The 17736-nt window shown below is 45.6% G+C and overlaps 2 pseudogenes; both read right to left on the reverse strand.

Moving 5' to 3' along the window:
• The window catches only part of LOC117453981 (zinc finger protein 420-like), a 35813-nt pseudogene extending 29001 nt beyond the window's left edge, over positions 1-6812 (reverse strand).
• Positions 6813-9479: 2667 nt separating this feature from the next.
• On the reverse strand, positions 9480-15946 carry LOC117453980 (NLR family CARD domain-containing protein 3-like; annotated as a pseudogene).
• Positions 15947-17736: the final 1790 nt, after the last annotated feature.

The raw sequence follows: 17736 nt of genomic DNA on the forward strand, positions 1-17736 counted from the left end.
AACTATCTATCGATCTGTAATCTTCTGTTCTATGGACATATAATTGTCTACATAAACAGACGACGCGGACTACTTCTCTCATTCCGAGTGTCCATCTTTATTCAACTGGCACGTAACCTGCACACATGCATTACGTCCTCAACGTGAGCTCAGTCATCCAAGATCTTGTATTCTCCAAGATGTTACACTATCTAGCTCTCTATCCATCTATCTCTCTATCTATCTATAAGGAACCGCAGTAGACAAAAGGCGTTGCTATAGCAACACGTCATGTTTACGCTGCATTTTCTATGAGGTAAATATTACCTGCTGGCGGATATAGGTATAAATGGCATTTTTTTTTTAAATCTGACTTCATATTGACAATTGTTAACAACAGAGGGTGCTACATAACACACTTTCAGGAAAAGTCACGGACTGGGAGACTTTAATATGTTATTGAAAAAAAGTTACACACAATCAAAAAACAGCTGCGGGTAAAATGTACCCGTTGGCGGTTCTAGTGTTAATGGCCGCATCTTTGTCAAACTTTCTTATTTTTTTTTCTGGCTTAGTTTCAACCAAAATAGACTAATGCTAATAATAGTAATAGTATTAATCATTGTAAATGGCCATTGGTCACACCACCAGTTTGTTTTAATGTAAACTTGGAGGAAGCCTGCATGCATTGCAGAGCAGACTGCTGCTGCAGCACACACCGACACACATGCGTGGAACCAGAGTACAGGGTCCCGGGCCGTACTACAATGACCACACGTATTGAAAAGCTGTACAAGGATAAGGCAGAAGATCTGCGCAGAAGCTTGTCAACTGTCTCAAAGGTGTCGATAACCACCGACGGGTGGACAGCACTCACAACAGAATCGTACGTTACCATAACCTGCCATTACATCGACAGTGAATGGGAGATGAAGAGTGCGGTTCTACAGACCCGTGCAACGCCCGAACGGCACACGGCAGAGAATTTAGCCGAGGGGCTCCGCAGTGCTACCGAGTCCTGGGGGATACTGGAGAAAGTGACTGCGTGTGTACATGACAACGCGAGCAATGTCACTCTCGCCAATAATGAGTACTTGGATTGGGATTCAAGTCCATGTTATGCCCATACACTCCAACTTGCAATCAATGATGGATTCAAGCTGAAGGCCATCCATCATATTGTCGCTGGTGCCAGTCGACTTGTGTCACATTTCCACCACAGCACAGTAGCAACACAGGCGCTGTGTCAGAAACGGGTTTCTTTGTTTCTTTGTTTGCACCCCCTTTCTTTTTCCTTTTCTTTTTTATGGAAGTAACAAAAATGATAGAACTTGCATACAAACACGTTTTTGCTTCTTTTCTTTTACTTAAAACTGTGATGTGACAAAGCTAATTCTGATTATGTTTCAGGTTGATCAAACACTGCCAGTTCACCGCCTGATACAGTACTGCCGTACAAGGTGGAATTCCATCTACGACATGTTTGATCGCCTGCTGGAGCAGCGCTGGGCTGTTGCTGCGGTTCTTTCTGACCGAAGTGTCACAACTCTGTCAGACGCTAGGACCCTTGACCTAGCCGATGACAGCTGGATCGTGATGGAAGAGATGCTGCCGGTGTTGCGCTCCCTGAAATGCGCTACTACTGCCCTGTGTGGAGAGTCAGGGGTTTCCAGCTCCATGATTTATCCTGTCACGGCAACTTTGCTGACCAAACACCTGCCTGTTGCTCCAGGAGAGTCTAAAAAGGTTGCGGAGTACAAGCAAACCGTGTCTGTGTCACTGAAACGGCGACCGAAACCCGACAAAGTGGAGAGTGCCAAGAACGTTCCGTTCATCGCATCGTTTCTTGACCCACGGCATAAACATCTGAAGTTTGCTAACGATGCGCTCAGGGATGCTGTCAAGGCCAGAGTCAAGGAGCTGCTTTCAGCTTTAGGAGCAGACGCCAGACCAGAGATCACCGAGGACTCCTCCTCCTCCTCCTCCTCCTCTGAGTCAGCGAGGGGGTCTGCAGCGACCAAGAGACCACGTTACGACAACAAGTCAGCAATGCTAACATTGTTTGGAGAAGAATACCACGCGGAGGAACCTGTAACTCCTGAAATGGAGTTAAGTCACTACTGTGATGAAAAGTGCATCGCTCCCCATTTGGATCCCCTCGATTGGTGGAGAGTAAATGAGACGAAGTACGGAAGGTTGGCAAAACTTGCGAGGTCATATTTGTGTGTGCCGGCCACATCTGTGCCCTCGGAAAGGGTTTTCTCGGCGGCAGGACTAATCCTTAACCGGCTGCGCTCTCGGCTACACCCTGACCACGTTGACCAGCTCATCTTTTTGAACAAGAACAACTAAATAGTAAGACGTTTTGTTGTTGCAAGTGAAGCTTTAATTTGTATTATTTGGAGCCTAATTTCTATAGCCTAAAAGACTCACTCGCTACTGTTTGTTAATGTTCAATACAATAGGCCTACTGTTATTTATAGACTATAATGCCATTTTGATTTATTATTTCGATGCATAAGCAAGTGATGCTATTGTATTTGTTAACTGATTACTGCATTATTATTTATTCGTGATTGTTAACTAGGCTATGAAGGTGAAATTGTACGGCCTATTGTTCTAGTGCCTGCCATTGACTTTTTTTTGAAGATGCGAGATGCACGCACACACAATAGGCTATTTATTGAATGTATTTAAATGCTGCTTATTAATACAGGCTACATGATGGTGGTTTATTTTTTGTTATTGTCTAAAGTGCCTGCTATTGCCTTTATTTGAAGATGCGCGCACAATTTATTTATTGCAATGCTGCTATTATTAATAATAGTCTATAGCCTGTATTAATAATAGCATTGCAATAAATAAATTGCTATAATAATATGTATTGCAATACTGATATTATTAATACAAGCTGTAGCCTGTATTTAATAATGGCTGTATTGCAATAAATACATTGTGCGCGCATAGCGCATCTCCAAATAAAAGCAATGGCAGGCACTTTAGAAAATAACCAAAAATAAACCAACATCATGTTGATGAAGGCTTATTTGTCGTTTATTTTGTTTGTACTGTTAAACATGTTCCAGTAAAGAAAACAATGGAATTCCTTTTGTCTGAGTTTTGTTTGGGGGGGGGGGGGGGGGGGGTGGCGGCGGTCGGTCGAATAATCGATTATTATTCGCCAGGGCTGCCGAATAATCGATTTTGATCATGGTCGGTTTCTGGCAACCCTAATAGGTAGGCCAGGCTCACTTGATCCTGCGTTTCCAATACAGTTTAGAAACTGGGGCAGTAACTATAGTAACGCAGTGTAGGCGGAGCCGTGACGTCATCTTCAATGTGAACCACAAAACCAACATCAGCCGTTAGCTGTTAGCCCTCAGAGCTCACAGCTCCTCGTATCTGTTCAGAAACTAGACACAAGTGAAACAAGTCCAAACCACAGACTGCCTGTGTCATGGCGAATACAGTCGCTGGTTTATTTCTGTCTGTAGGCCGTTGTTGTGAGTGTGGACGGTCGGAGCATATACTGCGTTAGCTTAGCCGATCTCCATTCAGAAAACACACATTTTAAAAGGAGTAAACAGGTATTATCTTGAACTGTATTGAAGTGAACATGTATTATTTGGGACTGTTTTTAAGTAATCCTATATATATATAAACCTTCTTACATACACTTTCCCAGACACCCTGACAAACACACACAATACACTCCCTGACCCACACACACACACACACCCACACACACACACTTTCTCTGACACCCTGACACACATACACTCCCTGTCCAAGATATCAACACACACACACTTCCTCTTTACCAAACGCACACACATGTCCTTTTCAAGGTTCTTTTTGGGGCCAATGTTTGATTGTTTGAGAAAGAACAGTTTGTGGGAAACCTTCCCTGGGAAATTAAAGGAGTAGAATCCAGTGGAAGATAAGAAGTGACTCTCCGCCCCAAAAAGGTTCATATATACTGTTGTTTATTCATGCCAAATGCCCCCTGTTGCTGACTGGCCGGTCCCGATACCTGTATCGCACGGCAGTGGAGCGGGGAGCCCGGAGTGCTCCGTTACGGGGCACTCTGTATTTTCGTATTTTGTCTTTTTACCATTAAAATCAGATTATTGTTATAACTTGTATGCCGGTGTTTTGAACTCCTTTTCTTATTAATCTGACCAGGCTCATCTAAACGGACGGCGCGGAGCAGAGCTGGGCTTTAAGCCACCACAACTGAGTCTGCTCCTACACTTGTCAAAGCATTAATTCATGGTTTTTACTAACCGGTATCAGGATGTTGTTACTTCGGCAAAACTGCTCCACCTGTTAGAAATCTGCTCAAAGATTGTTGGTCACCCTGCCAGAGACTTTCTGACTCACAGACCATAATAACCTGAGAGGCTGTCCACCAGCATCACCTGGGACCCAAAGCATGCTCCAACAGAGAATCTGAACTGCTACCATCTGATGGAGATTCACTGAAGTCAGCCTGAAGCATCCTTTGTGCTCCAGTCAGTCCTCTCAGGGAACACAGAGCTGCAGATCAGATGCAGGCTGAAGGCTCTTTGAGCAGCTCTCACTGGTCCTGCTGTTATGTTACATGTTAGTTGTTTGTTTCTCATGTATTGTGTTTGTCTTATGTGTCTATGTTGATGTTACTCATGGAGCAGCTGTGATGCAAGTCACATTTCAGACTTGATCTGACAACTAAAGAACCGTAGACAACAACGTTCTAACCTCCATCTAACCATATTGTGCATTCATATTGTATATTTCAAACGGGTTGTGATCTTTCATTTGGGGATAACAGTGTTAGGCATTCGTGAGGTGCAACAACGTGAACGTGAACCTTTCTGTTGGCTGCTTGTTAGCAGACCCTTCACGCGATAGCAGAGCGAACAGGTACAGCCAGCGAGGGATCATTGTCCACTAGCAAATCGATTGCAGATGGCGTCGTGCTCGCGGACGGATACAAAAATAATAATGAATGGGTCGGGAAATATCCTTTGGTGGCCGTTAAACCTGGGCGGCCCAAGTGAAGGCTCTGTGAGGGGAAACCCTGGACTTGAATTTTGAATTGAGCCGTCCCTTACAGATACTATCTCTTCACGTATTAGTGATGGGAATCCCGGCTCTTTTTAGTGAGTCGGATCATTTGGCTCGGCTCACTAAGAAGAGCCGGCTCTTTCGGCTCCCAAGCGGCTCTTCATGTTACCACAGTTTACCAGAGCCTCAGTTTCGCCGCTGCGAGGCTCCGGCGCTCGCAGTTCACGCGCGTGCTCCACTAGCACAGGAACACGCTTTGCTGGCGGTGAAAAGAATCCCACCAGACTCCTTTGCCCCTCCAGCAGAGGGATGTCCTTCTCCTGTTTCCTCATTTCAAGCGATAAAAACTCTTCTGGACGCCCTCGGCTCGAGTCCAGGGCGTTCCGAGCTGAATAAGGGCGTCAAATGACGGCAAGACGCCCGCCTGGCGGAAACGATGGAATTAGGAATATATTGTGATGAAGTGCACACTGACCTGAGCTCCAGGGGTCTCCTTGTTCTCCTCCATGCTGCTCTCAGTGCTCCTTCTCCGGCTGGGTCTCTGAAATAATCAACACAACTACAGCTGACACAAAACAAGACAACTCAATACAACCGACACACACAACCAAACTAATCCACAGCTACTTCGTAGGTTCATAGCAGAGGTGAGAAGTAACCAAGTACATTTACTCAAGTACTGTACTTAAGTACTATTTAGAGGTACTTTTACTTTACTTGAATATTTCCATGTAGTGCTACTTTGTCTGCGACAATAGGAGACAGTAATAAAGCTGCTTCTCTGAAGAGGAGAAACTCACAGCTCCAGGACTCTAAGTCAGGAGGAGACTAGAAACAACAAGTCAATAAACTGAGGCTTCATCCTGTAACATAAAGGAGTTACCTCACAGAAACCAGTATGCTAACGGCAATAAAGAAGAGTTACCGTACTAACACAATATGCTGAAGGCACAAGGGGAGCGTTTACTCAAACTAAACGGTATGCATATAACTTATGAATATACTGTGGGATAAATAATGTACTCAAACTAAACGTGTGTAATGCCTGAAAACACTTCTGCTGTGACACAATCATTTCTCAGTTTAAGGTAAATAATTATTTAAATAAAGTATATCTATTTATCTAATGAGCTGAACCGTCGCTTAGCTTAGCGCTAGCTGCTAACTGAAGAACCCCATTCATTTCAATGGGAAAATGCTGCGTCACAGAATTGCGATGCTAACAAGCATATATTTAAAACTATATCTATGGTAAAGACACCAACACAACAACTCAAACTGTCTTAAAGACAACTGGTGTAATAAATAACTAACATAAAGTCAGCTTAGCATTACAAATCAACTGTTCCTCACCCAGAGCCGCACTGGAATAATAACTGTAGCTGTTAGACTTTTAGACTTTAGCTGTTAGGCTTTATTTAAAGATAATTTGAGACTGTTTTTGGCGCATAATTTCACACGTTTTTTTGTGAGTTTCTTTCTTCCAATATTACAGCTGTGTTAAATAAGATAACTTCTGATTCGTGATTAACTGTAAACTAAGCTAACAGGTGTAAATACACGTAATGAAACCTCTGCGTGTGTTTAATCCACTCACCTCTTCTTCTTGTTCTTCTCTCGGTTTTTGTCGGATTGCAAAGAACTTTAAAATCACGTCCATCTACTTCCTTCTTTTTCTTCTTCTTCCGTGTTTATTGGCAAACCAACCTGTAGGTGCATTACCGCCACCAACTGGACTGGAGTGTGGACAAGAGACTAAGCAGAAAACAATAAACAAAAGAAACAAAACAAAGAACCAAAACTCTAGATTATTTTAAATGTATCAATTTCTCTTAGAAACGTAATAATCTCTCAATATATATTGCCTGATGTTTTCCCTAACAGCCCTGATAGCGACAAGTCATGGCATTTTGCTTTCTTCAGTGTCTGGAAAAGCACATTTCTCTGAGTACTATATTTCCTGCAAAGCAGTAAAACATGCTCAACAGTTCCTGGCTGGCTGCAGTGTATACACTTTCCGGTTGGATGCTTTCCTATTATACTTAATGTATGATTGAGACCTGTATGACCTATTCTCATCCGAGAAATGACATTTTCCTCTCTTCTTTTAAACCCACCTTCCTTCCATCCCCCACATACCTTTGAATGTTATAAGATGTCTTCCTGTATCACTAAGGTCCCAATGATCTTGCCATGTTGTTTGTGCATATTTCTGAATGAATGTTTGAACCTCCGCTTTGCTGAGTGGAACTTCTATGTCTATGTTCATACTTCTGAGTGTTTGTTTGGCCAGAATATCCCCCTGTTCATTACCCTCCACACCAACATGAGCAGGAACCAGATGAAACGAGTTGCTATGCCTTTGATTTGCATTTTATATAACATTAGAAATACTTCATTTATTATGTCCGTTCTAGATGAAGATCTGCCTGATCGTATACTCGATAATGCTGAAAAGCTGTCAGATGCAATTACACTGTTATGTATTTCTTTCTCCTCTATCCATTTCAATGACGGCACCAATGCCAACAGCTCTGTGGTGTATACTGACACATGGTCTGTTACCCTTTTCTCTATATGTGTATTCCTCACTGGGATATAAGCTGCTGCCCCTGCACGCCCTGTCTCTGGATCTTTGGAGCCATCTGTAAATATGAGTGTTGAGTCTGAGTGATATCTTGCAAAGTGATTCTGGACTATGCGCCATACTGGTAGTTCTTTCTTGTCCTTTAACTCCTCTCGTATATTGAGGTCTTTGGCAATGGGAACAACCAGGGTGGAATGGACGAGATTGGAGCTGTGGGGCAATACTTGCTGCTTTGACGGGACGGGTGGCGCAGTGGTCTGTGCATCTGATCATCAGATCAAGGGGGGTGCTGGGGGACTCCTGTTCGAAACCCGCTCCCGTTGCCACTGCGTCAGGCCGTTGTGTCCTTGGGCAAGACACTTCACCCGGATTTGCTCCTGTGGGTATTGTCCACAGTACATGTATGATACTAATGTGTACTTGTAAAAGCGCCTCGATGACCTCGAGGCGTGAAGATGGACGGTGTGGCGCAGTGCGCTGCGCAATGATCATCAGATCAAGGGGTGAAACCCGCTGCTGCTGCGTCTGTAAAGCCGGTGTGTCCTTGGGCAAGACACTTCACCTGAACTTGCTCCTGTGGGTATTGTCCACAGTTTCTGACCATTGCATGTATGATCACACGTTGATGTAGAAGAGACACGAAGAAGAGGGGACACATGTTGATGTAGAAGAGACAGGAAGAAGAGGGGACACTTGTTGATGTAGAAGAGACACGAAGAAGAGGGGACACATGTTGATGTAGAAGATACACGAAGAAGAGGGGACACATGTTGATGTAGAAGAGACACGAAGAAGAGGGGACACATGTTGATGTAGAAGAGACATGAAGAAGAGGGGACACATGTTGATGTAGAAGAGACATGAAGAAGAGGGGACACGTGTTGATGTAGAAGAGACATGGAGAAGAGGGGACACGTGTTGATGTAGAAGAGACAGGAAGAAGTGGGGACACATGTTGATGTAGAAGAGACACGGAGAAGAGGGGACACATGTTGATGTAGAAGAGACACGAAGAAGAGGGGACACATGTTGATGTAGAAGAGACAGGAAGAAGAGGGGACACTTGTTGATGTAGAAGAGACAGGAAGAAGAGGGGACACATGTTGATGTAGAAGATACACGAAGAAGAGGGGACACATGTTGATGTAGAAGAGACACGAAGAAGAGGGGACACATGTTGATGTAGAAGAGACACGAAGAAGAGGGGACACATGTTGATGTAGAAGAGACATGGAGAAGAGGGGACACTTGTTGATGTAGAAGAGACATGGAGAAGAGGGGACACATGTTGATGTAGAAGAGACAGGAAGAAGTGGGGACACATGTTGATGTAGAAGAGACACGAAGAAGAGGGGACACATGTTGACGTAGAAGAGACATGAAGAAGAGGGGACACTTGTTGATGTAGAAGAGACATGAAGAAGAGGGACACATGTTGACGTAGAAGAGACAGGAAGAAGTGGATCATGAGAGGTGACCTTAAACAAAAGCTTGCCTTTACTTGCCTCCCTGTTTGCGAGCTGTCCTTCATGCAGGTCCCAGAGTCCCGTCCCTCCTGGCTGGCTCCCAAATTCATGTTGGAGGTTGAACATCCATGTTCGGGCCAGGATATGAACACGGACTTCCTTACCACCGTTTGCTCTTCAGCACAGTTAGAGTAACAGACTCTGATTGCACAGAACAAAGGAGAGTTTGATGTGTAGCTTATTCTTAAAAGACAGAATTGAACTTTAGTCCATGGAGAGTTTAGTACTTTCTTCTCTTTTCTATCACTTATCTCTTCGTAAAGCTCTTTAGTCAAACTGTGCTGTTTTTAAATGTGCTTCATAACTAAACTTAACGAAACGTAGGAAAGACAAAAGTGCCTGAATGAATAGAAAATATTTTATTGAAAGTATTTTAGAAACATAAGAAGATATGGGACAGTAAAACTCTGTGTGTGTGTGTGTGTGTGTGTGTGTGTGTGTGTGTGTGTGATGGTGAACACACCGAGCTGACTTCAGCAGCTGATCTGCAGTCAGTTTCTGTCCACAGGAAAGACTCTCAGCCCTTCAGAGGACACAGAGACACTGAAGCAGGAAGAGACCCGCACCCAGACCCAGTCAACAACCCAAACCCAAAGCCAAAGCCAGCATAGAGAGGTTCAGTGAATGTGGTTCTGAAGGTGTGGAGGTGGATCAGTCTGTCTCTGGAGGAGACTCTGTAGAAGGAGAGAGAGCCAGCAGGATGGTCCAGATACACTGCTAGTCTACTAGAGGAGGGGTAGGTGGAGGCTAAGAGGGGGAAGGAGTAGAAGCTTGTTCTGATGTTATTGTGACTGACGGAGTAATCATCACCAACAGCGCACTCCAGACTCCAGGACTGATCATTCCCTCCACACCTACAGTCCCCTCTGTCTCCTCTGTAAGTCACTGATATATAAACCTCTCCTCTGTACTCGACCTCCCAGTAGCAGCGACCAGTCAGAGCTTCTCTACACATCAGCTGAGGCTCCTTCTCTAACATCCCTGGGTGATCAGGATATGGCCACTCCTCCTCCTCAGATGTCACCGTCCTGTTGTCTTCAGACAGTTTGAGTTTCCGGTGAGCTGTGTTTGGGTCCAGCTCCAGCTCACAGGCATCTGATGGAGAGAACACAGCTGCAGGTTATCATCTGTTCATTTTAGGGCTGGACTCGAATATCCGAATATTCGGTCGTTGGCCGACTATTCGGTTTTCAATTTGGTTATTTTAAACGTTATAGACATAGGTCACATTCACACCAGCCTTGTATAGCCACCTGTCGTCGGTGAAACGTCTTTACTGCAGAACGCCTCTCATATGGGTTATGTTTGTTATCGCACGTTGTCTGTATAATCATATGTGCCGTTGCTAGAGTCTGTTGAAGTCCAGATTAACTATTTGATACTATCGACCATGATATCCTATTGCAAAGACTAGAGCACTTAGTTGGCATACAGGGAACTGCTTTAGGCTGGTTTAGGTCCTATCTATCTGAACGCTCTCAGTTTGTACGTGTTAACGATGAATCTTCCACGCAAACCAAAGTTAGCCATGGAGTGCCACAGGGCTCAGTGCTCGGACCTATTTTGTTCACATTATATATGCTTCCGTTAGGCAATATTATAAGGAATCATTCTGTAAACTTTCATTGTTATGCGGATGATACTCAACTATATTTATCAATCAAGCCTGATGAAATTAATTATCTAAATAAAATTCAAGACTGCCTTAAGGACTTAAAAACGTGGATGACCTTAAACTTTTTGATGTTAAACACGACCAAAACTGAAGTTATTGTACTTGGCCCGAATAATCTACGAAACAAACTATCTAAAGACATACTAACTATGGATGGCATTAATTTGGCCTCCAGTGAGACTGTAAGGAATCTTGGTGTTATAGTTGATCAGGATTTATCCTTTAACGCCCACATAAAATCAATCTCAAGGCCCGCCTACTTCCATCTACGTAACATTGCAAAAATCAGGCATATCTTGCCTCAAAACGATGCAGAGAAACTAGTCCATGCATTTGTTACTTCAAGGCTGGATTATTGTAACTCTTTATTATCAGGGAGTACCAAGAAGTCAGTCAAGTGGCTTCAGCTGATTCAAAATGCTGCGGCTCGTGTACTAACCAGAGTTAAGAAAAGGGACCACATTACTCCTGTTCTGGCTGCCTTACACTGGCTCCCTATAGAACACAGGATAGAATTTAAAATTCTTCTTCTCGCCTACAAAGCCCTTAACGGGCAGGCGCCATCTTACCTTAAAGAACTCATTATACCCTACTGTCCTACTAGGGCATTGCGTTCCAAGAATGCAGGGTTGTTGGTTGTTCCTAGAGTCTCTAAAAGTACAATGGGAGCCAGAGCCTTTTCTTATCAAGCTCCACATTTGTGGAATCAGCTTCCAGTTTGTGTTCGGGCGGCAGACACCCTATCCGTTTTTAAGAGTGCGCTTAAGACCTTCCTTTTTGATAAAGCGTATAGTTAGGGCTGATTAGATTCAGCCCCTAGTTTTGCTGATATAGGCTTAGTTTGTCGGGGGACATCTTACTTCTTCCTTCTCTCTGTCTGTACCTGTGTCCTCTCAAGTTCCGATTAACCCAGCTTCCCCACATCTCTTTCTTTTTGGTGTCTATATACGCTGGGATCCGGAGTCATGGATGGTCCTGCGGTCCTATGTCCTAGATCGCGAGCCCTGATTGATTGATAATAATACAATTCATGGTATTTATAAAGCACTTTTCCTGGAGCTCAGAGACGTTACTTTCAGTCTTCGTCTTTAAATGCAGCAGGTGGAAACCTGATGAGTTCAAATCACTGGTGCTACCAACACGTATACTGTAGGAAGAGCAGACTGGGTTTCTTGTGAAAGGAGCAGGTTTTATTTATTTCTTTAACGATGGGGAGAAGAAGTGAGCTTTCTGTTAAGAAATGTATTTGTATTGGTTCTGTTGGATCACTGTGTTCACTTTGTAGTGTCTGTGGATCTCATGTGCAGTGTAACATATGCAGCTCTCATGAATCAAACTGAAAACACTCACACTTCCTCAGACCAGGTTTCAACCACTGAGGTCCACCGTGGTCCATCCTGCAGGAAGAAACACAGAATCAACTTCATACACCTTCACTCATATCCACCATCACACAGGAAGCGGAGTCCTTCAGTTAGTGACGGAGACACAGCCTGTCTGTCCGTCCGTCCGTCCGTCCGTCCGTCTGTCTGTCCGTCCTCCGTCCGTCCGTCCTCCGTCCGTCCTGTCTGTTCATCTGTCTGTGTCTGTTCGTCTGTCTGTTCGTCTGTCTGTTCGTCTGTCTGTCTCTGTTCGTCTGTCTGTTCGTCTGTCTGTCTGTCTGTGTCTGTTCGTCTGTCTGTCTGTCTGTCTGTGTCTGTCCGTCTGTCTGTCTGTCTGTCTGTCTGTGTCTGTCCGTCTGTCCGTCCGTCCGTCCGTCTGTCCGTCCGTCTGTCCGTCTATCTGTCCGTCTGTCCGTCTGTTCGTCCGTCCGTCTGTTCGTCTGTCCGTCCGTCCGTCCGTCTGTCCGTCTGTCCGTCTGTCCGTCCGTCCGTCCGTCCGTCCATCCGTCCATACCTGAGTGTCTCCAGGCTCCAGAGTGGATCCTCCAGTCCCACAGACAGCAGCTTCTCTCCTGAGTCTCCTGGATGATTGTAGCTCAGGTCCAGCTCTCTCAGATGGGAGGGGTTGGAGCTCAGAGCTGAAGCCAGAGAACCACAGCCTTCTTCTGTGACCAGACAGCCTGACAGACTGAACACACACACACACACACACACACACACACACACACACACACACACACACACACACACACACACACACACACACACACACACACACACACACACACACACACACACACACACACACACACACACACACACACACACACACACACACACACACACACACACACACACACACACACACACACACACACACACACACACACACACACACACACACAAAAGTTTCAATATATAACTTGCATTGTAACTCAGCTCTCTCAGACAAAAAGCTGATCAGCTCTACACTAACCTGAGGGTCTCCAGTTCACAGCGTGGACTCTCTAGTCCAGCACACAGCAGCTTCACTCCTGAATCCTGCAGGTCGTTGTTACTCAGGTCCAGCTCTCTCAGATGGGAGGGGTTGGAGCTCAGAGCTGAAGCCAGAGGAACACAGCCTTCCTCTGTGACCAGACAACCTGACAGACTACACACACACACACACACACAACTAAAAAGTTTCAAAATATAACTTGCATTGTAACTCGGCTCTCTCAGACAGAAAGCTGGACAGCTCTACACTAACCTGAGGGTCTCCAGAGTACAGTGTGGACTCAGCAGTCCAGCACAAAGCAGCTTCACTCCTGAATCCTGCAGGTTGTTGTTACTCAGGTCCAGCTCTCTCAGACTAGAGGGCTGGGAGCTGAGGACTGAGGACAGAGCCTCACAGCTTCTCTCCGACAGGTTACAGCCACTCAGTCTGAGGAGGAATCAGAAACTTATTACAAACTGTTTTTGTTGCAGAGTTAATAAGAACACATTTCATCTGGATAGTTGTGTGTTCACCTACATAGCTTTCCTGGCGGCTTTGACCACTGGCAGCAGCCTCAGAAGAGCCTCCTCTGAAGCAGAGTATTTCTTCAGGTCAAACCCGTCCAGATCTTCTTCTGATGACAGTAAGATGAAGGCCAGCACTGACCACTCAGCAGGAGACAGATAGTCAGAGAGATGTCCTGAACTCAGGTACTCTTGGATCTGCTCCACTAGAGAATGATCATTCAGTTCATTCAGACAGTGGAACAGGTTGATGCTTCTCTCTGCAGACAGACCCTCATCCATCTTCTCCTTGATGTACTGGACTGTTTCCTTATTGGTCTGATAGCTACTTCCTGTCTCTGTCAACAGGCCTCGTAGGATATGCTGATTGGTCTGCAGTGAAAGACCCAGGAGGAAGCGGAGGAACAAGTCCAGGTGTCCGTTTGGACTCTGTAAGGCCTGGTCCACAGCACTCTGGTAGAAATGTGTTAGTTCCGGTTCATCTTCAGACTGCTGGGAGGTTGCTGGTTCTTCTGACAGCAGGTTGACTCCAGAGTCGATGAAGGTCAGATGGACATGAAGAGCAGCCAGAAACTCCTGAACGCTCAGATGGACGAAGCAGAACACCTGGTCCTGGTACAGTCCTCTCTCCTCTCTGAAGACCTGTGTGAACACTCCTGAGTACACTGAGGCTGCTCTGATATCGATGCCGCACTCTGTCAGGTCGGACTCGTAGAAGATCAGGTTGCCTTTCTGCAGCTGCTCGAAAGCCAGTTTCCCCAGAGACTCCATCATCTTCCTGCTCTTTGGACTCCAGTGTGGATCTGTCTCAGCTCCTCCATCATACTTGATGTTCTTCACTTTGGACTGAACCACCAGGAAGTGGATGTACATCTCAGTCAGGGTCTTGGGCAGCTCTCCTCCCTCTCTGGTTTTCAACATGTCCTCCAGAACTGAAGCAGAGATCCAGCAGAAGACTGGGATGTGGCACATGATGTGGAGGCTTCGTGAGGTCTTGATGTGGGAGATGATGGTGCCGGCCTGCTCCTGATCTCTGAACCTCTTCCTGAAGTACTCCTCCTTCTGTGGGTCAGTGAACCCTCGGACCTCTGTCACCATGTCCACACACTCAGGAGGGATCTGATTGGCTGCTGCAGGTCGTGTGGTTATCCAGAGGCGAGCAGAGGGAAGCAGCTTCCCCCTGATGAGGTTTGGCAGCAGCACATCCACTGAGGTGGACTCTGTGACGTCAGTCAGGACCTCAGTGGTGAGGAAGTCCAGAGGAAGTCGACTCATCCAGACCGTCAAAGATGAACACGACCGGGAACTGATCGAACCTGCAGATTCCTGCGTCTCTGGTTTCAGGGAAGAAGAGATGAACGAGTTCCACCAAGCTGAACTTGTTCTCTCTCACCACGTTCAGCTCTCTGAAGGTGAATGGAAATATGAACTGGATGTCCTGGTGGGCTTTGCCTTCAGCCCAGTCCAGAGTGAACTTCTGTGTTAAGACTGTTTTCCCAATGCCAGCCACGCCCTTTGTCAGCACTGCTCTGATTGGTGCATCTCTTCCAGGTGGGGCTTTAAAGAGGTCTTCTCGTCTGATGGGTGTTTCTGGTCGGTCTGGTTTCCTGGATGCCGTTTCAATCTGTCTGACCTCATGTTCAGCATTGACCTCTGCAGACCCCCCCTCTGTGATGTAGAGCTCTGTGTAGATCCGGTTCAGAAGGGTTGGGTGTCCTGCTTTAGCGATGCCCTCAAACACACACTGGAACCTCTCCTTCAGGGTGGATTTAAGTTCACGCTGACACTCAGCAGCAGCAGTTCCTGAATGAACAAACAAGTGAAATCAGTGAGTGGATCCTGCACTGAGAATCTTAACATTGAAGTGAGGCTGTATAGTTTGAACCAGCTGATCAGAGGACACCCTGATGCAGATGTTTGCAGCACATGAACAGCAGAGTTTGTAAATGTAAACTTCTCCATGTTCCTCCATCTCCTCTCCATCATGTGAAATGTGTTAAACCCTCTTACTGCGGTGCAGACGCTCAGCCAGCTCCTCCTGCTTCATGCTCCTCAGGAAGCGCAGTGTGATGTTCAGGAATGCCTCTCTGCTGCTCCTCCTCCTCTGCTCTTCATCCTCACCGTCCAACCCTTCCTCATCCTCCCTCTGATTCTCTAAGTATTCTGGGCAATCTGAACTCAGAGCCTTCTGGATTTTCTTCAGCTCGCTCTTCACAAAAGTGACGATGTTCTCCTCCAGCAGCTGGAACAGATTGATGAACACTGATAAGATTTTTGCACAAAAAACTCTGTTCCGTCCCTTCGGTCTGCTTTTGTGTAACTTTAGTCCACAACCCTTTCTGTTAATCTCTTTCCATCCGTCCCTTGATCCTGCTTAGTAGCGGGGATGTTATCGAGTATCAATAAGCTCTGAAAGGTCCCAATTTAACCTGCCGACATAAAGATTGTACCTTTGAAGATTGGTCGGATGTTTAAAATAAAATAAATGTAAACCGGTGAATTATTGATTATATCTTAGAAGGAGGATGTGGCTGAGTGGGCTAGTGCGTTGATATTCAGATCAGGGGAGAGCAAATTCGAGTCCCACTGCAGTCAGCTTGTCATTGTGTCCCTGAAGACACTTCACTCCAAAGTGCTCCTGTGGGGACTGCTCACAGTACTGAATGTCGCTTTGGATAAAAGGGTCTAACAAGTGACAAGATTACTCCGGAGGGAAATAACTGTCCCAATGTAACGAGAGAAGGTAAGAACCCAGTAAAAGAGAGGACCATTTCTTTCAATGAAATCATCCCACCCATTTGGATTGGGAAAACGTTTAAGCAACTCTTTGCTGTCCTCTCCTGCTTTAAGGTACATACTCACACTTAGGAAGGGCCACACCTCAAAGCAGATTCTAGAATACTCTGGGATCTCTTAAGCAGATTTAGTCATTTGTCTGCCATAACCTGTTCACCCCTGAGCCTGTTTTACCAACACACTCTCACTCCATAATCGTCCAGGAGCGACGTTTGGTCAGTGTCCGTGGCGTCCAATTGTGACGCTCCTAGGCTCCTTCAGCGTCATAAAGGGACGCAAATAGCTTTCAACTGATTGCAATGTATTCCCATCTGCGTCGGGATTTGACGCTCATGGAAGCACGGCATTCGTTTGTGTCGGCTGCCCTTAAAGGCAATGTGAGCGTCCATTCCCATTGGATAACGGAGAATTGTACACCCGGAAGTAAGTATTCCCCTTACTGTCGATTGATTTTACATTGATATCTGCACTCCTCATCGACTAAAAAACACCAGATTATCCTTGTTAATTACACAACATTGATTGGTTTAAATTGTGACATTTAGAAAGTGTTTCATCACTTAACTGGGCTGCCATGAATTCTTCCCGAGTGGCAGGCAGTTGTACAAGCTCTGAGCTGTTACTGGGTGATCCAGCACCAGCAGACCGGGCCTCCTCTGGCAGTCGGTCCGACACTGTCATGTCTTCAAGAAACTGCCCTGTAGCAAGAAAAGAATCAGACAAGTCCTCTCCGTATTTCTTTGACTGTGCCCTTGTAACAACACAAGCAGGACAGATTTCGGGAGGTACTTCAGCTGATTTCTCTGCGTCTAAACTTAGATCAGGAGAATCAATGACCTCAGGTACTGGCTTAACTTTGCCCCCAGCCAAGTCATTACTGAGGATGAAATCAACACCTTTGATGGGCAAGGCAGGGAGGACAGCTACTTTAAAGAACCCTTTGACAAGAGATGAGTGAATATAAACATTGTGCAAAGGAGCCGCAACTAGTGTCATGCCTACCCCTTGAACAACAGCACTTGATCCACATGATGATCTGGAGGTTAAAGGTAAGATGCCTTCCCTAATAATGGACTGAGAACCTCCTGTGTCCCTAAGTACCTGTACTGGCAGCTGGTCTTTAGGATCCCCTGTTAAAGAAACAAAGCCCTTGGAAATAAAGGGTTTGAAACAGGGATCAGGTACATCATCTTCCTGGGACATTTCTATGTCTGATAGGGAAACTCCTTTAATGAGTCCCAT

The sequence above is a fragment of the Pseudochaenichthys georgianus genome, chromosome 10 (genome assembly GCF_902827115.2).
Source record: "Pseudochaenichthys georgianus chromosome 10, fPseGeo1.2, whole genome shotgun sequence".
In the NCBI taxonomy this organism is placed as follows: Eukaryota; Metazoa; Chordata; class Actinopteri; order Perciformes; family Channichthyidae; genus Pseudochaenichthys; species Pseudochaenichthys georgianus.